The following is a 24,266-nucleotide window of genomic DNA, read 5'->3' as shown; positions in this document are numbered from 1 at the left end:
AGTTAAATGGGCTATGCGAAAAATGTCAACTATAGTTCGTGCTGTGGTTCTGAAAACATTAAAATATTCAATTTTTGAGTCTTAAATGCTGTGGTCTGAATAAACATCCACTTTGGAGAAGTGACTTCTCCAAATTTCTACATTGAAATCCTAACCCCCAATATGATGATATTGAGATCTAGGGCCTTTGAGAGTTGATTAGGCCATGAGGGCACAGCCTTCATAAACAGAATTAATGCCCTTATAAAAGAGGCTCTAGAGAGATGCCCCATGTAGGCATCCATACTGGCATGCTGAACTTGGACTTCCCAGACTCTAGAATGATGAGAAATAAACTTCTGTTGTCTATAATCTACCCCATTTATGGTGCTTTATTACAGCAGCCCAAAGAGACAAAGACATTAAATACCCCATATTAGTCTATTTCAAACTCCTATAAAGAACTGGCCAACATTTGGTAATTTATAAAGGAAAGAGGTTCAGTTGACTCACAGTTCAGCATGGCTGGGGAACCCTCAGGAAACTTACAATCATGGTGGAAGGCAAAGGAGAAGCAAGGCACCAGCTTCACAAGGCAGCAGGAAGGAGAAGTACCAAGCAAAGGGGGAAGAGCCCCTTATAAAACCATCAGATCTCATGAGAACTCACTATCATGAGAACAGCATGTGGGAAACCACTCCCATGATTCAATTACCTCCACCTGGTCTCTCCCTTGTGACGTAGTGATTATGGGGATTACAATGCAGGATGAGATTTGGGTGGGGACACAAAGCCTAACCATATCACACTCCAACAAAAACAAAGTGCTACTGCTTAACACAAATGTACTTGTCCTCCACTCCAGAGGAATAATCAAAATTCTCATCATTTAATGTATTTAGCATTCTTTCTCTATTTCTATCTTAATATAATATTGATAGACTCTAACCTGGAAGCTAAATTTTCATGTAAATCCTCTCCAAGATACCTTAATAAGATGTTGACAGCGACAACAAAAAAAGAAAGGGTTGAAACATCACAGCAGTAAAGAAAATACTGACTGATTCTACAGTTTCTGTTTATGTAATTGTTATGAGGTCATAGATGGTAATAAAAACTTCTCTCTTCCACTATCCCTTCTATACTACATTTGCTTTCCTTCAGAATGATCTCAGCAGATTCAGGGTTCTTTGCCTGGTGAGGTTGCTCAATACTTCATTAATAAGGAATCTGTCTCTGTGAATATTCTACAGGCTTCTATAGAGTAAGCAATTCCTGCACCAATGGGATACTCCTCTCTGCTACCATTACATAACAGCAATTCTATTTCTCTTGGTGACTAAGAGACATAATCCCAGTAAGCAGAGAGAAACTCTTTTTGCTGATTTATTCAGTGGCATGAAGTAACTATAATGACCTTAGCTTCTAATTCAACAGGACTACCATTACATCCTCTGGTGGAAACATTCAGACATTGGGTCCTAACACCTCTAAACCAGTAGAGTCTAGGGAAAAGGAAATGAGGTGCAATAATTTGGGAAGCAAATCATTAACTGCGAGAATGAAGAAGCCACTCTCACTTTTGTCCCATTGTTGCCCAGATTTATGTTTTTGGGTCATGGGACAGAAGTCACAAAATATTAGCCAATGGCTTGTTCTAGAAAAAATTCTGTAAACTGGATGCCAATTTCATAAGGTCTTCTAGTGATTGCAAAACCTAAGGCATCGGTAGACATTTTACCTTTCCATGAGTCCAAATATTGTATAGATTGTAATAAGTAAAATATTTAATAATAAATTAATTTTAACAATCCCAGAGGTGAGGTTATTGGCAGAAACATGGCAGAGAAGGAAAGGGAATCTAAATACAGATATTTGTCTATTCCGGAAGAAGAATAATTAAGTATACTAAAACAATCACCATATGGTTTCCCGACTCATGTAAAGCATGGGACCTTATCAGGTCTCTGGATTGGTCACAGTGCTAACAAACTGGTCCCCTATGAGTGACAGTACTCAGATTAGCGTTTGCACAGTAAGTGGACATTGGCAAACCAATGAAAAATTTTACTGCTTTACACTGTGGCATTAAAGCGGCTTCTTTGCCAGAGAAGAAGGCAGACTGACATCCATATAGTAGATCATGTTGTCTACCTGAGAAAAGAAAATCTCCTTTACAGTGGAGCCTTGCCATGTTCATTCATACATGGAAAACACACATTTTTAAATTCTGAGAAGTTCAACAAGATAACTCTTACTCAATCCTCTTTGCTTCTAAACAAAACCTCAAACTCCCACTTTGCTGGAAATCTTACTCTTTCCACAATTACACAATTAACTGCTGCTTCTTCTGGTCTGAAGCAGACATTCTTTTGCCAAACAAAGTGAACAATGAGATGCACCATTTTGAATTATGACCACCTGGAGGATTAACCTTTCCAGTGTTCTTCAGCCCTCAACAGCTACAAAGGTCACAACAGTGCACTTCTGGCTGATGTCAGCATGTAGCATAACATTTTGTAAAATCCAGGTTTAAATGGTGTTATTAGTCCATTTCACATGGCTATGAAGAAATACTTGAGACTGGGTAATTTATAAAGAAAAAGAGGTTTAATGGACTCACAGTTCCACATGGTGGGGAAGGCCTTATAGTCTTGGTGGAAGGTGAAGGTGGAGCAAAGGGACATCTTATATGGTGGCAGGCAAGAGAGCATGTGCAGGGGAACTGCCCTTTATAAAACCATCAGATTTCATGAGACTTACTATCACAAGAACAGCATGAGAAAAAGCCATCCCCATGATTCAATTACCTCTACCAGGTCCCTCCCATGACACATGGGGATTATGGGAGCTACAATTCAAGATGAGATTTGGGTGGGGACACAGCCAAACCACATCAAGTGGCATACCCTTCAGGCCATGGAAACTACCCATGAAGCCAAGGGTGTTGATTGGAGCAGGGATGGCTTTATGACAGAGGTGTGCCCAGTGGAAGGCTCACACTGTTTATTCATGCTTCCAAGCCATGTTATAAATATAAATACACACACACATTATAGGTGATATCTCACTTATAATGAATAAGGTGCTGCCAGTCTTCTAACTTAGAGTTTCCTGGGAGGTTTAAAATGGACATCTCAGGTTACATGGTCAAGTGTTGTTCCATGATCAGGCATTCAGTTGATGTGTGTCCAGGGCAAAACTAGGAGCCGTTTCTCAAAAGGAAAAGAGTTTTTAGGTAAAGGGTCATGGCTTTGCTCTAAAATCCTAGGGTCTTCCTTGTAATTCTCAGACTGTGTCTTTCCACTAGTTTTGACAGCTTCCTAATCCACTACAAATACTCCCAGCAATTGAGTCCAGTAGTTCATAAATGACAGTGCCCTCATTTTGTTTGCCTTGCAGCCAGGACCAGCAGGAGGCCTTTCTTAAACTCTATTCTCCTATCAAGTATAAGCTGTTCCCAAACATCAAAGAGGTCTACCAAGCATTCTTTGGTTTGTTTGCTTGTTTACTTGAAAGGTAGGGGGTATAAGATATAGCAATGTAGCTTTCACTTTAAAGGATCTATTTTGACATATCACAGATCAATAGAGTCCAGAAATATCACCGAGTTATCAGAACCCTGTATTTTAATGTAATTTGTTTTCTACTCTCTGGCATTCATGTTATCTTTTATAGCTTCTAGAATACTCACCACCCTCTATGTTCTGTTAACATATCAGTATAGCTGTTGCAGCCTTGAAGCAAGTTGATGAAGGTAAATAGCAGTCTGTCAGGTAAAAGCAAACAGCTTCTAGTGCTCTTAGTTTATTGACATAAAGGGGGGAAAAACATTTCTCAGCTCAGTAGCAGCATAACAGTTACTAGGGCCTGTGCTAATTTGCCCACACTTGTAAAAACAGCTTCAATGAAGATATCACCTAATGAAGCCCATGATAATCACTGTCATTGTCCCAGACCCATGTGTCTTCTGTATAGATCAACCAAGTGAGCTAAGTGGGCTTGCGGTGGAAATCTTCACCCATTTATCTCTCAAGAAAATCACTTCCAACTCTCTAGACTCTATCCAGGACACTGATGCCACAGTCTGTCTACTTTTCAAAAACTTCAAACTAATAAAAACCGTGTTCCTTTTTTCCTCATCTGACCTCCTTAGCATTACTTGTCATACACATTTTTTAAATTTGCTGATATTCAGAAGAGAAATCTCACAAGCATTTTGATGTGCAAGCTGTCTCCTCCCAAGTTTGTAATTGGCCTCCTAGAGCATTCTGTGTGATCTGACTTTCGATATAGGTCTGGAGGCCACAAGGACTGGTGGAGGTGGGGCTTCCTCCTCAAAGGTAATGACCCCAGGTAAAGTCAAATGAGGGGCTTCAAGCATAAAAGGCACAATCTGAGCAAGGTTGGGAGGGGTTGGAGGGATGGAGTAGTTGCTACTCCTGACAAAGGGTCATCAGTGCAGTTTCGGGGCTTAGGACATTTTGAGTTATCCAATACTCTCTTCACATGCTTTCATTCCATTTTTTTCAGTTATGCCATATTCTCATTGTTCAATTACAAGTAGCATTTTAGAAAGAAGAAGGAAAGAGCCAATTCATCACATTTTTTATTTCTATTATTAATGCAAGGGGTAACAAAGGTACAGTAAATATTGTTGATGATGGAAAACTCAATTCTACTGAGTGGAAAATAACTACTCATTAGATGAGTTTTCTAAAAACATACGTGGTGAAGAAAGCTTTTATTATTCTATTGTATTTACACAGCAAATTTATAATTATATATTACATTCACCAAATGGAAGTCAAATGGTCGTGCTGTCTATTCTCCCCTTGAATAATAACTTAATCTGAAAACCCAAACCATAAGAACTATTTTATATGGTGAAAGAATACAGAGTATAGATTCATTGGAAAATCAGGTTTAAAGATAAAATTTCAAATTAAATAACCATATTAAAATGACAGTAAGCGACTCCAGGGCATGCTTTGCTGGGCTATTAATATATGCCTCGAGCAGCTGAAGACACCCAAGGCGTTCATTAATAGACACTAACACACACCCTGTCATGCTTTAATGCTAAATTAATTAAGCAATAATGTGACCTGTATGAAGGTCTTTCCTGGTCCAGCAATTACTGAATGGAAGAAATAAAGGTATTGTCAGACACTGCTTGACCAAACAACTATTAGTTTTCATAAATGAACATAAAAATGTTTTTATAAAATACTACTGGTTTTGTTTTGTTTTTGTTTTGTTTTTTCTTGACCCAAAGGTAAGATGAAGTTAGGACAAAGAAGATTAATTTTTAATACTTTTAGGCCATCCTTGTTTAAGGCATCCCACTTAAAGCTTATAAATATAAATGTATGCCTGATGAATTTGGTTTCACATATTTTTTATTTAAGCCATAAAAGTAGGCACTTAACAAAAGCAGATTCAAAATACATATGTATTTTTGAAAGGAAGCAAGTATATGGTCAACTGACTTTCTCCATTGTACTTACAAATTCTCTCCATTAATTCTTGTTTTTATCAAATTTCTTTACTGCTGAATTTTTCTTTTTTTAAATTTATTTATTTTTAAAATTATACTTTAAGTTCTAGGATATATGTGCACAACGTGCAGGTTTGTTACATATGTGTACATATGCCATGTTGGTGTGCTGCACCCATTAACTCGTCATTTACATTAGGTATATCTCCTAATGCTATCCCTCCCCACTTCCCCAACCCCAGGACAGGCCCCGGTATGTGCTGTTCCCCATCCTGTGTCCAAGTGTTCTCATTGCTCAATTTCCACCTATGAGTGAGAACATGCAGTGTTTGGTTTTCTGTCCTTGAGAGAGTTTGCTCAGAATGATGGTCCCATTTTGGGTATATACCCAAAGGATTATAAATCATACTGCTATAAAGACACATGCACACATATGCTTATTGCGGCACTATTCACAATAGCAAAGACTTGGAACCAATCCAAATGTCCATCAGTGATAGACTGGATTAAGAAAATGTGGCATATATAGTGCTGAATTTTTCTAAACTTAACTTCAGAATTACTGATAGTGAAAAAAAGCTCTTAAAATATTTTTAATTGCCATGTAAATATAGATGCCACTCTTCACATGAAAAGAACATAGTAAAATTACATTTTAGAAAATATATTTAGCATATAATATAAAATACATAATTCAGCTTTCTCCCCAATTTCGAACCAGGACTTTACATATTTACTTTAATAACAAAGTATTAACAAAGTTTACTTTGTTAAGGTAAATATTTTTAAATAAGATATATAACTCGGACACCTACGGAATAGTTTATTTGACATTAGATATTAAAATTTAAAAAAACTTCATGACAAAAAACACTATGAACCAAGTTTAAAGACAAATCACAGACTAGAAAATGTTATTTGCAATTCAACTGACAGAGCTAGTATTCATAATACATAAACAATTTATATAAATCAATAAAAAGAATCCAATAGAAAAATGGAAATTATATGGAAAGGTAATTTATAGAAGAAGGAACCTGGATATGCCAATAACCATATGAAGAGTTGCTCACGCTCACTGGTTCTCACTACACATTTAAATAAGGAAAAACCATTTCATATTTACCCAGTTGGCAGAACTGAAAGTGTCTGACTGCTGATGGGAATGTACAGCTGCACAGAGAGAAATCTGACAATTCCTATCAAATTAAATAAATATGTATAAACCACAGTACTCAGCAATTCCACTTCTAGATATATTCAATGTGGAAAATCCAACACAAGTACACAATGAATCATGTGTAAGGAGGATAATTTTAGTACATATTCAAAGTGGAAAATTGGAAAGACCATAATTACTTATTAATGAAGGAAAGAATGAATAAACTACCAATGATTAATCCAGAGGAATAGATTAAATTAAAATGTATCAATATGAAAAAGTCCAAACTATAATATTGAGTATTTCATCAAAGATTATGTACTAGATGACAGTATATATAAAAAATAGTAACTATAAATATTATATATTTTTAAGGCTACATATGTAGTGAAAGTATAGAATCCTTTTAAGATATTTTTTGAAACCTCTAAATTTAGGACATTAGTTACTACTGGGGAGAGAAGAGCTTGAAATGGGAATGTAGAAATATACCAAAGACTTTACCATTTTATGATGCAAAAATGTCAAAATGATAACGTCTTAAATTTGCAGGAGGAGTACATATGAATTTGCTAAATATTTTGGAGTTAATTCAGAAATGAAAATGAAAAATTAATAGAGGTACTTAGAGTTTAAAGTAATAAATGTTATATCAGATACCTTCAAAAGCATTTATAAGAAAACATTTTATGATGTATTTTACATTATAGATATTTTAAATTTAATGAGAGAAAGTGCTGTTCTCTTGGAAGACTAAGTAAGCAGCAATTTTGTGCAGTTATGATTAGAACCATGGGACCCAGCAAGAAAAGTATGCTTGATCAACAGATAATTGGGAGAAAGGCTCTGGATCCCATTTATCAATTCATTTAGCAATTACTTATTGAATGTCTGCCATGTTCTTAGCAACAATCCAGGTGCTAAATATCTAAACAGACAAAAGTCCTTGCCATCATGAAACTCACATATGCATGGGAAGAGACAGAAAACTGGCATAACAGATAAGTAAAATTTGAAGACAACGTGTGCATACAGAAGGAGGGTGAGTAGGACACGGCTCCAAGGGTACAAATGTGAGAGAGCACGGGTGGAAACAGGTTGTGGTATTAAAGAGAGGGTGGCCAGGATAGTCTCATTGAGAAGCTGACTTATTGGCAAAGACTTAACAAAGAGTTGAGGGGGCAATCTATATAGGTTATATGGAGGACCAGGTAGGCGAAAAAATCAGGGCAAAGGCCCTGAGGCAGGAATATATGTGATTTAATCAATGAAAAGCAAGAAGGCAAATGTGGCTGAAGCAAAGAGAAACAGATGAAGTAGATGGTATCAGACAGGAAACTGGCCCAGGAAACACCACAGATAAAGAGAAGAAATGTTGAAAGATATTTGTTTCCTTTGGCATTTTCATCTGAGAAGGTGTATGCCCCTCTAACCATCTCAACACTCTTTCTAGGGTCTCTCAGTTCACACTTTGTTCTTTCTTTGATGGAGATAGCAAAATAGGAGTGATGAAGAGGATGCTGTCAGACTCTAGAGAAAGAAAAGACATGACAGAGAATCAAAGAAGGAAAAGTTGACCATTGCCTTGGCTTGTACTTTTCTCTGCTTGCCTCTTCACTTTTAACCTCACAACCCTAGAAAACTGTTTCTCTAACTTCACAGTTACTATAAACGTTTGGTAAAATTGGGCTGGATACATGCAATTTCTGTTTTACAGATGTCTTTTCAAGCACATGTCACTTAAAGTGTTCATAAAAAGGAAACATTGGAATTTGATTATTTGAAACAGTAATTGCTGCATCCTTTGATGAGACTGTATTTGGTTAGGGGATCTTCAGAGAATCCTTTTTTTTGGGGGGGGGGAGTGGGAAATAACCAGCAATAAAATTTTATCCTAGCTGATTCTCATTCTTTTGCACATAGATGTTAAGTACCTTTTAGTTTCTGAAAAGAAAGATTGTAGTCCTGTCTGATGTGACTATTAAATTGGTGCACAAGCTTTAACCTTCCAATTTCAACTTTAGTTATAACTACTTTCTACAGCATAGAAATGTCGAGTGCTGGGTTTTTGTTCACTATTGTAGAATGCTCATTGAAGAGGCACTTGGGTACATTTTGTTCAAAGTCAATGGGACTTCCATCAGTGCAAGATTTCGGCAGTGTCTACAAAATGAACATTTGGTCTGATGTAGCGTGCTGTGACCCACAGCTGCAACAACCAGCTGCGTCTGCTCAAACTTCAGCCATCAGCCAGCTCAGTCGTGTAACAGAATCTTAGTCACAGAATGCCTCCATAACAATGGCTTTCACAAGGTCATTTCAGAAAGAGAAACTATGCTTAGTTTGAACAGTTGCAAAAATACAAGACTTTAAGGGACTTTGAGTATAACAAAAATGAGATACAACTGATGTTTTACACAGACTAAATGCAGATAAAGCATGAAAAAAAAAATAACCTTACCTTGCAGTTTAATCCAATACTATTTTTAATACATAATTTGTAGACCAGCAAGTGGAATCACTACTGACTCGAGGAATAAAGATTAGGAATATACAAAATACAGATATCCATACAAACTTGAATGGTTGAGATCTCAAAATTTCACCAGGTGCATTAGATTTGCCACCTAAGGAAACTTCTAAGGATATCAGAAACTAACACAAGATTTGGAAATATGTTGGAAGAGAAGGTTTAATTTACATGAGAAAATATGATTATAGTGTCACTAAACATTAAACATATATTATAATCTTTGTACTAATAGCATAAAATATAGAATAACTGTGTTAAAAATTTTAAAAATGTCCCTGTGACTAATGGGTAATTCTAAAAAAGAACTGGATAGTGCGAATCATTCAATACCCAAGTGAAAAAGTACTTTGATTCTAGTCTTTGTTTTTACAAAAAATATTCCAGAAGATATAATTTCTCACTGCAGTATCACACCAGACCACTCTGTATATAAATAGTCTGTTGGGAACTGACCAAAGCCACTTTGTTCATTTCCTATTACCATGTTCTTTATGGCAGATAGCATACTCTTTCACAGGAAGAGACAGGTAAGTGCTGTAGGCCTTCCCCCCAGTTATTTTGATGTCAGGTATAGAGATACAAGAAAAACAAAACTCAGACCAAATCTGGTATTCATAAAAACACATGGCTGGGTGCAATGGCTCACACCTATAATCATAACACTTTGGGAGGCCAAGGCTGGCCAATTGCTTCAGCCCAGTTGTTCAAGACCAACCTCAGCAACAAGTTCTGCCGTTCCAGATCAAATCAATGTAAATCTTACATGTATTGGTTGAGGTATTATGTCGCCCTAAAATGTATAAAAGCAAGCTGTACCCCAACCACGTTGGGCACATGTCCTCAGGACTGTCTGAGGCTATGTCACAGGCACTTCCTTAACCTTGGCAAAATAAACTTTCTAAATTGATTGAGACGTGTCTCAGATACTCTTTGATTTACACCCATCTCACCAATATTTTATAATAATTGCATTTTTAACAATAATTTCCTGTTATTCCAGGTTTGTATTATATATTTGATAGCTTGGCTAGTTGACAAATATTCCGTAAAGTTTTCTTATGTTTCATGGTGAGGTGTGAATTTTAATAGCATTGTTTGGTAATCTTTGTGGCTATTTAATGTTTGTATTTAATTTCACTTTATGTGAAATTAGTATTACTGGTTGTATGGTTTTCTCTGTATGAGAGAACTTTGAACAATACTACTTAAAAATAGTGTCTTTTTGTTAAGTATATAGCAGTTAATATTAAAGTCCTTTTTCTTAACTCAATCTGTAATTCTTATAAGTAGGGTCTATTAGCTGATATATTTAGTCTTAATGCTTCATCAAGGACTCAGCATGGCATCTTCTTTAAGGGCACAGGCTTTTACTTGAGATAGATCTGGTTTCAAGTCCAAGCTCTACTGTATCCTAGCTCTGTGTGAATATTGAGCAAATTCATTAAACTCTCTGAGCCTCAGCTTCTCACCCCCTCCCAATAATACCCAAATTTAAATGAGAAAATAAACAAAGTTTTTTTAAATTTTAAATTTCTGATGGTTCTCTACTTCTTTCTGTCCCACCCTTCCTTCCTTCCTTCTTTTCTTCCTTTCCTTTTTCATTCATCTTTCTATATGTACCATGCTTGCTTTGGCTATTTTATAAAAAGACTTAAAAATCACATTTGTGGGAAGTCTAGCTAATTTTTTTTTAATAAAAGGAAAGATAAGCTAGAAAATTTCAATTTGTTTATGGAAAAACCAAAGAATAAAACATCAACATTCTCAGTATTTAGTTTTAGAAATGTTTACCTATGAGTCATGTCAGGCAGGGAAAAAAGGGCTGAATTCATCACAGCCTGGACCTCACTTACAGCTAGTAACATTTGGTGCCAGCTGTTATAAGGATGACCAAGTTACTTCCAGGAATATTCTGCCTCCAGAATGCAAAGAGGCTCACCAAATATTGTGCTTCCTTCTTTGTGGTAGGAGATGAATAATGTAATACTTTGTCTCTTACTTTGGAGAGGACATCTCAACATGCCCCTGACCATTGGAACTCCCACATTTTTTACTGATGTGGTAAGCCCATGAGTCTTTATAAGATTTCATTCACATTCTCTCAGCTCTCAAGCTAAAAAGGCTTGCTAAGTTCTTCAGTATGTTAGCCAATTACAATTTAGCTGGTCAGGTTATCCCAATATCACTGATGTAGTTAACCAATGTATTTTGCAGGACATCCAGATGGTCCTGATCACTTTGGATTATATTATGGCAGAAGGCAGGGGAGTTATCATAGCTCTGGAGTAAATGCATAATTGTATATTGTTGCCTCTTTTACGTGAATACACATTATAATCTCACTTTCTGATTAAAATAGATAAAAGTTTCACCAAAGTAATATTTTAAACCCTAGACCTGAGGTTACATTAAGTGGCTCTAGAAAAATAACACATTTGGAACAGTAATTGCAATTAAGGCTGCTACTTAACTGGGTTTGTATTGGCCTCCGGCATCCTTCAGTATCCAACATGTTTCTTTAGTGGCCAAACCAGTAAATCAAATGGAAACAAAATGGGGGCCACCACTCTGATTCTTTAGATCTATACTATCCAATAAGATAACCACTTGGTACACCCAGTAGCTATTTTGATTTCATTTAAATAAATTAAATAAAATGTAAAATTTATTTATTCAGTCATACTAGTCGTATTTTTAGTGTTCAATAACTATATTCATGATTTTAGATTGTTCTGTTGGACTTTCGATCCTTAATGATAGCACTATTGTCAGCCATTCCCCCACTCTGGAATGCAATATTGTTTATTTACGTTGTAACTTTTTAAGAGATGGAATCTTGCTCTGTCACCTAGGCTGGAGTATATTGAAGCAATCATAGTTTTCTGCAGCCTCAAACTCCTGACCTGAAGTCATCCTCTTGCCTTGGCCCCCCAAAGTGTTGGGATTATAGGTGTGAGACACTGTGCTCAGCCCCATAATATTGTTTTTGGTTTATTATTTTGACTGGGGGAAGAGAATGCAGTCTTAAAGGCTTCTATTTGCAGTTTCACACTATGAAAGTTCACGTACTGAAGGCCAAGGCCAAGGACCAATATGGGGGATGAACCAGTTATAAAGTATGTCAATCTCAACTGAATATTCAAAAATTGGGAATATGACCAATGGATGGGCCAGCCACCCCAGTGGATCCACTATAATCCAGATGTTGGTCAAGACTTTATTACTTGGCTCCCAGATGTCTCCATTCTACTGGAGAGCCATGACGACACTTTGCTTCATAAGGTTTCAGTGTCAACATGGACTCTGCCCAACACTTGTAGAAACTTTTGGCTATGTCCTTTTTCTCAGTCTACAGTTACCTGAGTAAATGAATGCAGGTCTCTTTACAAAAATACTGAAAGGATCACTATAGTGTACACTGTAGTGTACACTGTATCGCAGGGTCCTTTCTCAGATGCTGTGTCTGAAAATCAGCTTGATTCAGAAACTTGACAATGGATTCATTATTAGGACAAGAGTATCCATCCTTTGGGTCATCCACTCTTGCTGTCTCCAGATGGCTTAAAATGAGTAGTACTCAAATTGGCTACCCATATATTTTGCTTTTGGGAATGCATCTCCATAACTGCCTCTCTATGGTTCTCCAGAAATCAGGTCCCCTTGATTGTCATTCCAAATCTGCAACTCATTTGTATTTGCATCCACATGGCCTCCTGCATACAAGCATTGCCATTTGGCCTTTGTTTGAATCCTATATGTTCTGTAATGGCCTTTCCTACTGTCATCCCCAGTTAACAGGAGAGAGACATCAGTTTTTATTGATATTTGTGCTCCCCTGACCAGTGCATTTGTTATGACCTCTCCATGAAACATAATCACTTGATGAGACTTTCCACTTTACATAATACAGTTGACCCTTGAACAACACAGGGATTAGAGGCACCAACCAAAATTCTTGCATAACTCTTGACTACCCATAATTTAACTACTAGAACCTGCTGTGGACTGAAGCCTTACCAATAACAGTCAGTTAACACATTTTATATATGTATTATGTAGTGTATTCTTACAAGAAAGTAAGCTACAGAAAAGAAAATATTAAGAAAATCAAAAGGAATGGAAAAATGTATTTACTATTCATCAAGTGAAAGTACATCATCATAACGTTCTATATCCTCATAGTCTTCACTTTGAGTAGGCTAAGGAAGAGGAGGAAGAAGAGAGATTGGTTTTGCTCTCCCAGCAGTGGCAGAGGCAGAGGCAGGAAAAAAAAAAAATTGTGTGTAAGTGGACCCACACAGTTCAAATCCATGTTGTTCAAGAGTCTATTCTAGCATAATCACTTCCTTGAGTCTTTGAACTCCTTACTCCACTGCCTGCCAAGACAATTCTGGCATTTCAGTGATGCAATATGAGTCATCAATTTCCCATGCTTTTAGGAGCCATCCTTGTTATTTAACTATCTCCTGGGGTCTTTCCAAGGATATTGTATCCTGTGTATCTCAGGACGGTGCTACTGTACAAACTCTCCCCTATTCAATTCTATAATCTGACCTCCTTAATCAAGGACCCTCAGAATTGAGTTGTTTCCTATGCATTCTAGCTAGTTCTTACAGCTCCTTTTTTTCCCTTGGCTCACATGATCCTAGCTGGGTTATACAGTGACTTTATCCAAGTTATAAGCCCTAATGGCCAGTGGGTAGGGGTGCGACAGATCTTGAGGTTGGTATTGTCCTCAAGTAACGGAGAAAGTGCTAGGAATTACTCTTCCCCAAAGAGAACCCCCTTGCCCAACGAAGTGGTCTCCTACTGCATTCAATGAAAAGTAAGGGATCTTTCTCTAAAGGGTCATCTCTGTGCCTGAGTTCCCTGTGGATCTTCTTAAGTCTCAGCTTCAGTTGTCTTGCAATTCAACTTCTCCCTCTGCCCAATCCTGGTTCCCTTATGTTCTCATAAATGCTGCATCCCAGGGAACTCTTCTGTAATCTTTCTGCATGCACATTTCTGTCTTAGGGTCTGTTTCCCAAGGAACCTGAGCTAACAATATGTGTCAACTTTATTTATAATCATTTCCATTGTATACCCCTTTGAAATAAACCCCACCTAATTGCAGGCAAAATGCTGAAATTCATTTGCAAGTAGTAATACCATAATGTCAGAGGCCAAATAAAAAAAAAATAAATCAATGCATGTGTGAAATGCTGCAAGTGAGAAGAGTTATGTAATGTATCCAAGGAGAATAACACTAGCAGAGTGTATTTGTTTGCAGAAGATGGATGAGGGAGTTGTAGGGGGATACTGAAGAAACTAAAGAAAGGAATATGGGAAGAGAATTGGCATCAAAAAGGTTTTATGTGAAAGAACAATAGTTAAAGTGATGAGAATGCAATGGGAAGCCTGATTAGAGGAGTAGCACCCTATTAGAGGACACTCAGGTGGCAACATGTTAAGAGACTGTCAGTCAGGAAAGCTTAAAGGTGTTGCACTGCAGTCTATTCAGCCTAGATCAGAATTGATAGAATACCTGGTGCTTTATACTCTTGGCTGAGCCACATCACAATTTATTAATGGTGTATCTAATTCCCTTTCTTCCCTCAGCAAAACATTAAAAACTCGAGATGAAAGCATGCCATTCTAAAACATATTTGGCTCAAAGAAAAAGATGCTTCCCAGGACTACAAAAGATCCTTCTTTAATGAAACTTTAATTAAACTTTGCTTTAATTTGGATCACAATGCAGAAAATAAGGACTTTTCATCTTGCCCCTTGTGGAAAGTATCAGTGTCTCCCATGAATAAAATTTTGGCATTTAAATGTCTTGCAATCTTTCAGGACCTTTAGTCCCATTGATAAATGACTATGACAACAAAATCAATTGTTTGCAACTAAATTTACAGACAGACATATTTTTAGGATGGATACATGTACCCGAAATACATTATTGTGTGCCCCCTAAGGTGTTATTAGTAACAATGGTAAGTAGAGGGAACAAAGGCTGGGGAAATAAAATTTGGAGGAGGCTATGGGTCAATCCTTTAGGGTTAATGAAACAATAGTTGACATCATGTATTCCCTCCCAAAAGCAACCAAATGGCAACACATAATTAGTATGGAATACTACTAGTCAGAACAATTCTTAGGTGCTAAATACTTAAAGTTATCTATAAAGAACACGTATTTGAAAAACATCAAGTTCAGAAAAGACTCAGAGCGTTTGAATGTGTGTCATGTTTAGAATCTGGTCTGTTTCACAGAGAATGTTCTTGCTGTCAATACCACTGTCTGTTACCTCTTCACTGAGGAGGCCGTATGTCTCAGATTTGCCTTTGACCACAGGCACTTGCCAAGAAGAGGCAAGAAATGTGTCCTCATTTGTACAGATGTACGGAGAAGAAAGCTCATCATTTTTCAAAAAAGAACTAAAATGCCTTCTCGGTACTGAACATTTTGTGTGTGGATTACAGAGTGGAATAAGAGCAATGCAACCTGGCCTGAAGAAGTGAGAGGTGTTCATGGCACATGTATACTTACGTAACAAACCTGCACATTCTGCACATGCATCCCAGAACATAAAGTAAAATAAAAAAATAAAAAAAGAAGTGATAGGTATTGTTCATGGGTGCTTTTTCCTCAAATACACCTGGTAGGACAAAAACTGGGATTTTGTTTTCAAACCTAGGAAAGGAGCCTGCAAACAATGATTCTTGGGCCAAATCCAGCTCTCTGTTCTTGTAAGTAAAGTTTTATAGGAGCATAGTCATGCTTATTTATTTACATATTGTCTATGACTGCTTTCATGCTTCAAAAGCCAGATTGAGTAGTTGTGAGAGAGGCATTATGGCTCACAAAGCCTAAAATTAGTTATTGTTTGGCCTTTTACAAAACAAGTTTGAAAACCCCTGGTCTAGGTGAATAAAAGCACATTTAGAAACAGATTCTATCTATCTGTCCTGTACCCAGTGTAGCAAAGCAATATAATAGCCAGAGGAGTCACTCAAAGGCCTAGGCACATGTAGCTTGTAATTTAGCTTAAATTTATGAGGACTTCTGCTCAGAATAATTCCTTTAAATGCATGTCCCATTCCTTTTGGTTTGTTAACACACGCGCGCGCGCACACACACACATCAGATGTATAATTACAACTTGCATTACTATTAGCGCACAATCACAAAACTGTTACCATGCTATTAATTTTCCACACATTCTATTAACTTACTAATGGTAGCTGTGTTACTCATCTCTTATTCTGTAAGTACAGTCATGTGTTGCTTAATGATGGGAATACGTTCTGAAAATTTGTTAGGCCATTTCATTATTGTGCAAATATCATAAAATGTAGTTACACAAACCTAGATGATGCAGCCTACTACACACATAGGCTGTACACCAGGGTCTCCAACCCCCAGGCTGCAGAGCAGTACTGGTCCTTGGCCAATTAGGAATGAGGCTGCACAGAAGGCCATGAGTGGTGGACAACCGTGCATTACTACCTGAGCTCTGCCTCCTGTCAGATCAGTGGCAGCATTAGATTCTCACAGGAGGGCAAACCCTACTGTGAACCGTGCATGCCAGGGATTGAGGTTGCACACTTTTTATGGGAATCTAATGCCTGATGATCTGAAGTGGAACAGTTTTATCCCAAAACTATCCCCACCCCACCGCATGCAAAAAATATCTTCCATAAAACTTGTCCCTGGTGCCAGAAAGCTTGGGGACCGCTGCTACACAGCATGTTCCTGTACTGAATACTGTAGGCCATTATAACACAATGGTATCTGTATATCTAAACATAGAAAAGGTACAGTAAAAATATGCTATAAAAGATAAAAATGGTACATGTCCATAGGCACTTAACATGAATGAAGCTTGCAGGACCAGAAGTTGCTCTCAGTGAGTCATTGAGTGGGTGGTGAGTGAATGTGAAGGTCTGGGACTTCATTGTGCACTACCATAGACTTTATAAATACTGGACAGTACAATCAGGTTACACTAAATTTATTTTTAAAATTTCTTCAAAAATCAAGTAACCTTAGCTCACTATAACTTTCTTACTTTGTAAACTTCTTAATTTTTCAAAACTTTTTGACTCTTGTCATAACATTTAGCTTAAAATATATCGTACAGCTGTACAAAAATATTTTATTTCTTTAGAACTTTTCTATAAGCTTTTTTCTATCCTTATTTTTTTCAGTTTTAAAACTTTTTTATTAAAAGCTAAGACACCAACACACACACTAGTCTAGGCCTATAGAATCATCAATGTCACTATCTTCCACCACATCTTGTCCCCACTCAAAGGTCTTCAGGGGCAATAACACACATGAGCTGTGCTCGCATATGATGACAGTGCCTTCTTCTGCAATACCTTCTGAAGGACCTGTCTGAGGCTGTTTTACAGTTAACTGCACTTTTTGTAAGTAGAATGAATTTACTCTAAATAAAGATAAAAAGTAAATATATAAACCACTAACATAGTCGTTTATTGTCATTATCATGTATTATGTGCAGTACATAATTGTATGTGCTATACTTCTACACAACTGGCAGTACAGTAAGCTTGTTTACACCAGCATCACCACTAACATGAGTAACGTGTTGCATTACGACATCTGACATCTATGACATCACTAGGTGATAGGAATCTTTAAGCTTCATTATGGTTTTTTAGGACCACCATAGTGTATGTGGTCCATTGTTAACCAAAATGTTATGTGGTGCATGATTTGTTGCAATTTGCTGAGCTTCAATACAGTGAGCATCTGGCTGCCTTGGAGACAAAAGAAGTTTCTAGTATAAGAACACACAGTGAGGCAAGGTTAGAGTGCTTTCACTCAGAGTGCAGAAGCTACTCTGTATAAACTAGACTGTGCTCCCAGAACACCCTAACCAGTCTTCACTCAGAATGCTTTCCAGAATTTCCCTGGTTGAAAGTAGGATCAATGCATTTCCAATCTACAGATCTGCAGCTGCTGGGTATGGAAAAGAGAGGGCATTGAAATATCATACATGCAGTCAAGAATGAGTGTTTCAGTGCTCCTGGGGATACATTTCTAAATGGCCTAGAGTTGACAACGGAGTGAGAAGGAATCCCATAAAATGAAGGGTCAAGTCACAATGGCAAGTTAATTTACTTGATCTATGCTTTTAATAGAATATTATTTTGAGCTATCAATCAGTAAAATGCAGAACATGTGAACCTCAGAATTGAGTAGTGGGAATTACAGCAGGAAAGTAAGAAACAAAAGAAGTGAGCTACATCTTAACGGTGTCCAAGGATTCCAAGGGTGATTAGGAGCAGCCCCTCCACTAAGGCTAAGTATATACAGGCCCCTTCCACTCTCCTTTCTGGACTTAGAGACCACCACAGACAAAAGGAAGAGAAAGGGGAAAAAATATGAAGTTGCTAATACAAGCTCTGCAAAATATTCTAAAAATGAAGAATTGACTGAGTTTAAATGCATGTTTGAATAAGTTTGAATAAGCTTAAGCTTACCCTGAATTGACAAAATTATGTTTTCTATCATCAGCTAAAATGGCCTCAGGAACTAAATTAAGTTAGAGAAATTTTAAAAGGCACATTTTTGCACATACATCTCTGTGACTTAGAAATGCATGCCAGCCCAGAGATAATATTCCAGCATTTTCTTCGGACTTTTCCCACTCTTGTCATTCTATGCAAATAGTTCCAACACATGTTGGACTTGAAGGAGGCTAAATTTGAGAGCAGAACTTAGAATGCTGCTTTGGAGAAGCAGAGGCTAAGGCTTATAAATCATGATCACAGCTGCATTCCTCCTCAGCTGGGCAGGGTCCTGGGTTGCTGTACTGTAAGTGGCTCTTCAGTGCATATAGACAGTAAATATCTTCAAAGATGCCTCAGCCTTATCTTTTTCAAGCTGCCAAGACTCCAAAGCCTAGGACTAGAAAGGAAATCCAAAGTAACTTGTTAACTATGTGCAATGTAAATTGCTGTTTTAGACAAGGAAAACTGTGTGCAATGTAATTTGCTGTTTTAGACAAGAAAAAAGGTAGATATCTTTCCTCCCATACAGTAGTTTTGTGCTTACTATCTGTGATGGCTAATATTAGGTGTCAGCTTGATAGGAGTGAGGGATACTTAGATGCCTAGTAAAGCATCTTTTATGGGTGTGTCTGTGAGGGTGTTGCCAGGAGAGTCTGACATGCTGAGGTAGGAGGCAGAACTTGACTCCATACCCGGGGCTCCTTCACCAGACCAAAGTGAGGACTAGCTTAAGACAGGAATGCGGCGGAAGCAGCTTTCCATAAGACACGCCTACCAGTGTGCCCTGTCAGTTTACCGTTGCCAAGGCAACTCCAGGGAGTTACGTTTTTCCATGTCAATGACCCGATGTCCCAGAAGTTATTACCTGTTACCTAGAAAGTTCTGCACAAACTGCCCCTTAATCTGCATACAATTAAAAGTAGGTATAAATATGACTGCAGAACTGCCCTGAGCTGCTGCTGTCAGCACACTGCCTATGGGATAGTCCTGCTCTGCAGGAGCAGTCCTGGAGCTGTAACACTGCCTGAGCTGTAACACTGCTGGAGCTGTAACACTGCCACTTCAATAAAACTGTTTGCTTCTACCACTGACTACCCTTGAATTCTTTCCTGGGTGAAGCAAAGAACCCTCTCGCACTAAGCCCCAACGTGGGGATTGCCTGCCCTACATGAATGTGAGTCGGTGGACTGGGAGAGGAAGACCCACTCTCAATGTGGCCAGGCACCATCCATTCAGCTGGGGGCTTGGCTTGAACAAAGCAGACAGAAGAAGTAGGACATGTAGTTTGCTTGGCTTTCTTTCTTCTACTCTCCCTCCCTTCTAAAACAGGACACCTTCTCCCGCCCTTGAATGTCACAGTCTGGGTTCTTTGGCCTTTGGTCACTACCGTAGGAGCACTCATCTTATTTTAACTGTTAATCTTCCCCTATCCTTCATCACCCCCAATAGAACATGAACTCCTTGAAGATGGTAGAAACAGGTTCTTTGATTGCTGTAGTCCCAGTATTAAGCCAGAACAAAAATAAACACATGATCCTTCATGAATCCCCCAAAGTAAAGTCAATTTAGCCTATTTCTATCCCCCACCTCTGCCTGTGTCATTTTTCCAGGGGAATGGATATTCCAAAGATAGAATCTACTACTTCTTTAATCAACCTAGTAGCAGGAAAATATTGTTTTCTAATGGGGGAAAAATGGAATTTTCTCCTTTGTGTGAGGAAGATGAGATGAGTTTGCTAAAAAGGGACATAGCTCAGAGAAAGAATAAGTGATTTTTCTTCACGGGATAGGAGTTAGCATATTGAGTGATAGAAGGCAAACCTCAGAACATGCTATAAGCTTCTGAACCGGCTAATATTTAGCAGATGCATAACTTCAGAATTCTCTCAGCCCCTGGCTGGTTAGGCTGGGATGAGGCATCTGGAGGACCTTAAACTGGTCTCCTTGGACTGAGAGTGGCTTTTTCTGTTCAGCATGTTTGAAATATTATCAAATTCTATGTGAGTCACTGCATGAAAAAGGAGAGGAAGTATTGAGAGATGACGAAGTTTCCACGACCTTTAAGGCTGCTGCATGGGTTTGCATAGGCATCTGAGGCATTTGAGAAACTGAGCTCTGGGCTGGTGGTAAGAGTCAGGATTCTGGACTCCAGCCTGGGCAGAGGCTATGGCCCCATGGAGCACACTTTTTCTCTGTACAGAAAGGAACTTCCTCTGTTAGTATGTGGCTCCCTTAGAGCGAGATCTTGCTGCAGTGTCTTCTGATGCCATCACAGCACGTTGGTGAACTTGCTTATAAAAAATGTCCCATCACTCTTAGTATAACTTCATAGGCCCTTACAACCCAAGAGCCCTACGCAGAAAAGAGCTAACTCAGCAGGCTTGGCTTCCTCAAATGCTCCACATTCCCAAGAAAGGCCTGGCCAGCTCCTGGGAGATGATCTCTGAGCCCTTGGAATATTCTACCTTATAACTGTGCTTTTGTATGCTTGAAGCTTTGGACCAAGAAGTATCAGTTTGGTGAGATGATTTATGTGACTTATGGTGAATACCTAGTTTTGCTCTGAAGGGCTGCAGCCTGAGTAGCTGTGTGTCTTTGTGACTGACCCCAGGGAAAACCTCGGTCTCAAAGCTCAGGTGGGCTTCCCTGGTTGGCAACACTTTGTTTTGCTACATTTAAAGCTAACTTGACGTAGCTGGAATTTTCTCCCTGGATCTTATTTCTTTCAGCTTTGGGGTTACATATCCAGTTTCCTAGAGTTTCATTTTTATCCCTTACTTCTATGTTTAAAATCTTCCCTCCAAAGCCACCTAATCAGGCTGAGAGGTCTTGTCTTCCTTTGGTTCTGCCCAATCCCTTTTCATCAACCTTCTTTTCCTCAGGCCTTTCACCTGCTCAGGCATTGTATGTGAGCCTGTAAGTCTTTTCTGATTAACTCGCCTCTGACCTATTAATGTGCTCAGTCATTCCTGCAGCAATTCCATTGTCAAACCAGTGCTCCAAACGTATTATTTTTTTCTATTTCTACCCTCAATAGAGTTCACTTATTTTAAACCCAGAGCACTGTTCTTGTTCTCAAGATATTTGCTTTTCTGCCATCAAGAGGCAAACGAAAACTAACCACAACATTCTAAAAACTTAAATATATATAAGAATAAAATTTATTTTTCTTCAAGACCATGGTTACTTTATACTCAAAAGACAATTCAGTGTGTCTTCTTCCAATATTGCAATAATATTTGGGCCAAAACATACCATTATTTTCATCAAGACACTTTTGTTTGAAAGAGCCCAAAATCCTTCTCAGTAGCTATATTAGTTTTCTTTTGCTGGTGTGACTGATTACCACAAATTTAGCAGTTTAAAGCAATACAGATTTACTTTCTTAAAAATTTTATTTTATTTGTTTTAGAGACCGGTCTTGCTCTGTAGCACAGGCTTGTAATCTAACTTGCCCCTTCTGCCGTGTGAATCTTCTGACTCTAGTCAGAGAAGGTTCTCTGCTTTTAAGGGATCAATCATGTGATTAGATTAGTTCTACAAATAAAACCCAGGATAATCTATTTTAAGGTGCTTGTCCCTTTTGCCATAAAATGTAATATGTTCACAGATATGGGAACTAAGGTGTGAACATATTTGAGGAGTCATTATTCTGCCTATCACAATAACTGGAACTCAGCCTATGTAATTGAAAAAAGTCTAATGAGTAAACTGAACTCTAGAGACAGCTGAATTTATGAGTTCAAAAATATCCACAGAACTCTAACTCTCCATCTTGATACCAGCTTCTTTGATTTGATCTCAGTCCTTCTGTATGGTGGGAAAGGCGATCACCACAAGCCATCAGCTTACACAGGTTCAGTTAAGAGGTATATGTGTTGAGCGTTTGGGAGATGAACATGAAAGTCCTGTTTTCAGCTCGATTCCTAGGGGAATGTGATTTCCTATCAAAGGAAGTTGAAAGCATTCATCTCATCACCACAGGGCTAGAAACAACAGATCTGGATCCCTGATATTAGAGCTATAATTCTCCAAGAGGACAGGAGCTAGAAGAGTATAGAAAGTAGTACACATGTAGTTGGAAACAAAAAAGAACACAGATGTGTTATTGAAAGTGATCTATCTTGTTTACCTTCCACACAACCTAGAAAGAAAACGCTCACGGCAAGCAAATAGTCTCAGTTATTACACTGATAGAACTGTGTGATCAAAGTAAACACACACACACATATATATATATTTCTTTCAAGTTCAAAATTAGGTGTATTTGATGTTAGTCATGACATTCATTATATTTTGAAATCTTTAAAGACAGGTGTATACAGTAAGATATATTTTGGCTAAACATAACAGAAAATATAGAAGGCAAAGAGTAAGTATGTGTATTACCTCACATAACTAAATACATGGTTGTGGGGTAATTCTAAGGCTGGAAAAACAAACACATTTTCAAAGACATCGATTCTCTCTCTGTCTTCTTTAGTTCACCAGAGTTTTGACTTCTCTTAGGCTTGTTCACTTCAAGGTCCTCAGATGGCTATTTCAGTTCCAGGTACCACATGCAGATAGCAATGTCAAGAAGAAGAAAAAGAAATAACCTCCTCACTTACCACTTTTAGAAATGAGGAAAATCTTTCCGGACTTTTTCACTGGCCAGAATTATCCCACCTGATCATGCCTTGAGCAATCAACTGTTGTAGCAAAGACAGCCACTGATCAGCTAGGACCAATAAAGATTGTCCCCTGCAGCTATTTCTCTAGACTTACATGAACACTCAAAAGGGTGAACAAAAGCAGGTATCTGTCTGCAAGTAACATGGAGGAACTGTCTACTGGATAGATGTCCACTTGTGTCTTTCACAGAGGGTGAAAAATATTTATATGCTTATTATATGGTTCATGAGCAATAAAAGATTCTAAAACATTTGATTAGAGACACAAGGCATCAGTAAGAATCTATCAATGGTTATCTAGCATTTTTTAACATTCTGAAAGAATTAATGTCTTTCTTTGCAATTAAATGACAAAGTCTTAGATCTTTAAACAAATGCAAAAAACAAAACACAGATCAAACAGGGCCTTGAAACAAGAAGTGAGCATTCCAGGAAAATGTGATGAAGTAAAGAGTATGTAACATACAGATCTGTACAGCAAAGATAGTATTGCCTTATGTGTTCTACCAAAGAATTAATACCAGGTCCACCAGGAGAATAAACTGCATATCAATGTTAGAATGTATGTGTGAGGGTCTATATAAAAGAAATTACAGTAAAATATATGCATTGCTCTCATGGCAGAGAATAGTATGGAAAACAGTGAGTGTACATATATGTGTGTGTGTGTATCTTTTTCCATCATTGGTAAATATGCTTAAGAAAACACCTGACCATAAGTGCAAGCAGCACAGATATGGAATCTTTTTCATTCACTGTATTTATTTAGAGCTTAATACAGTACCTGGCCCTTAGTAACTGTGTATGTGTATGTGTGTGTGTGTGTGTGTGTGTGTGTGTGTGTGTGTGTGTAAGATAGGTAGCTAGGTAGGTAGCTAAGTAGGTAGGTAGGTAA

The 24,266-nt window shown here is 37.9% G+C and overlaps 1 long non-coding RNA gene across 6 annotated transcripts in view; it reads right to left on the bottom strand.

Moving 5' to 3' along the window:
• The window catches only part of LOC105463157 (uncharacterized), an 833,151-nt gene that overhangs the window by 126,169 nt on the left and 682,716 nt on the right, over positions 1-24,266 (bottom strand). For 4 of the 6 annotated variants that reach the window (XR_011624710.1, XR_011624712.1, XR_011624714.1 and 1 more), the window contains one exon: positions 22,959-23,235. The exons of 1 other annotated variant lie outside the window; for it this stretch is intronic. This is a non-coding gene — a long non-coding RNA (uncharacterized lncRNA). Of the gene's footprint in view, positions 1-22,958; positions 23,236-23,291; positions 23,390-24,266 lie in introns of those variants that run through there. One more of the 6 variants, XR_011624713.1, reaches the window with a different exon arrangement.

The sequence above is a fragment of the Macaca nemestrina genome, chromosome 6 (assembly GCF_043159975.1).
Source record: "Macaca nemestrina isolate mMacNem1 chromosome 6, mMacNem.hap1, whole genome shotgun sequence".
Classification (NCBI taxonomy): domain Eukaryota; kingdom Metazoa; phylum Chordata; class Mammalia; order Primates; family Cercopithecidae; genus Macaca; species Macaca nemestrina.
The sequence above is the reverse complement of the archived record's forward strand: the minus strand, read 5'-3'. Positions and strand labels throughout refer to the sequence as shown.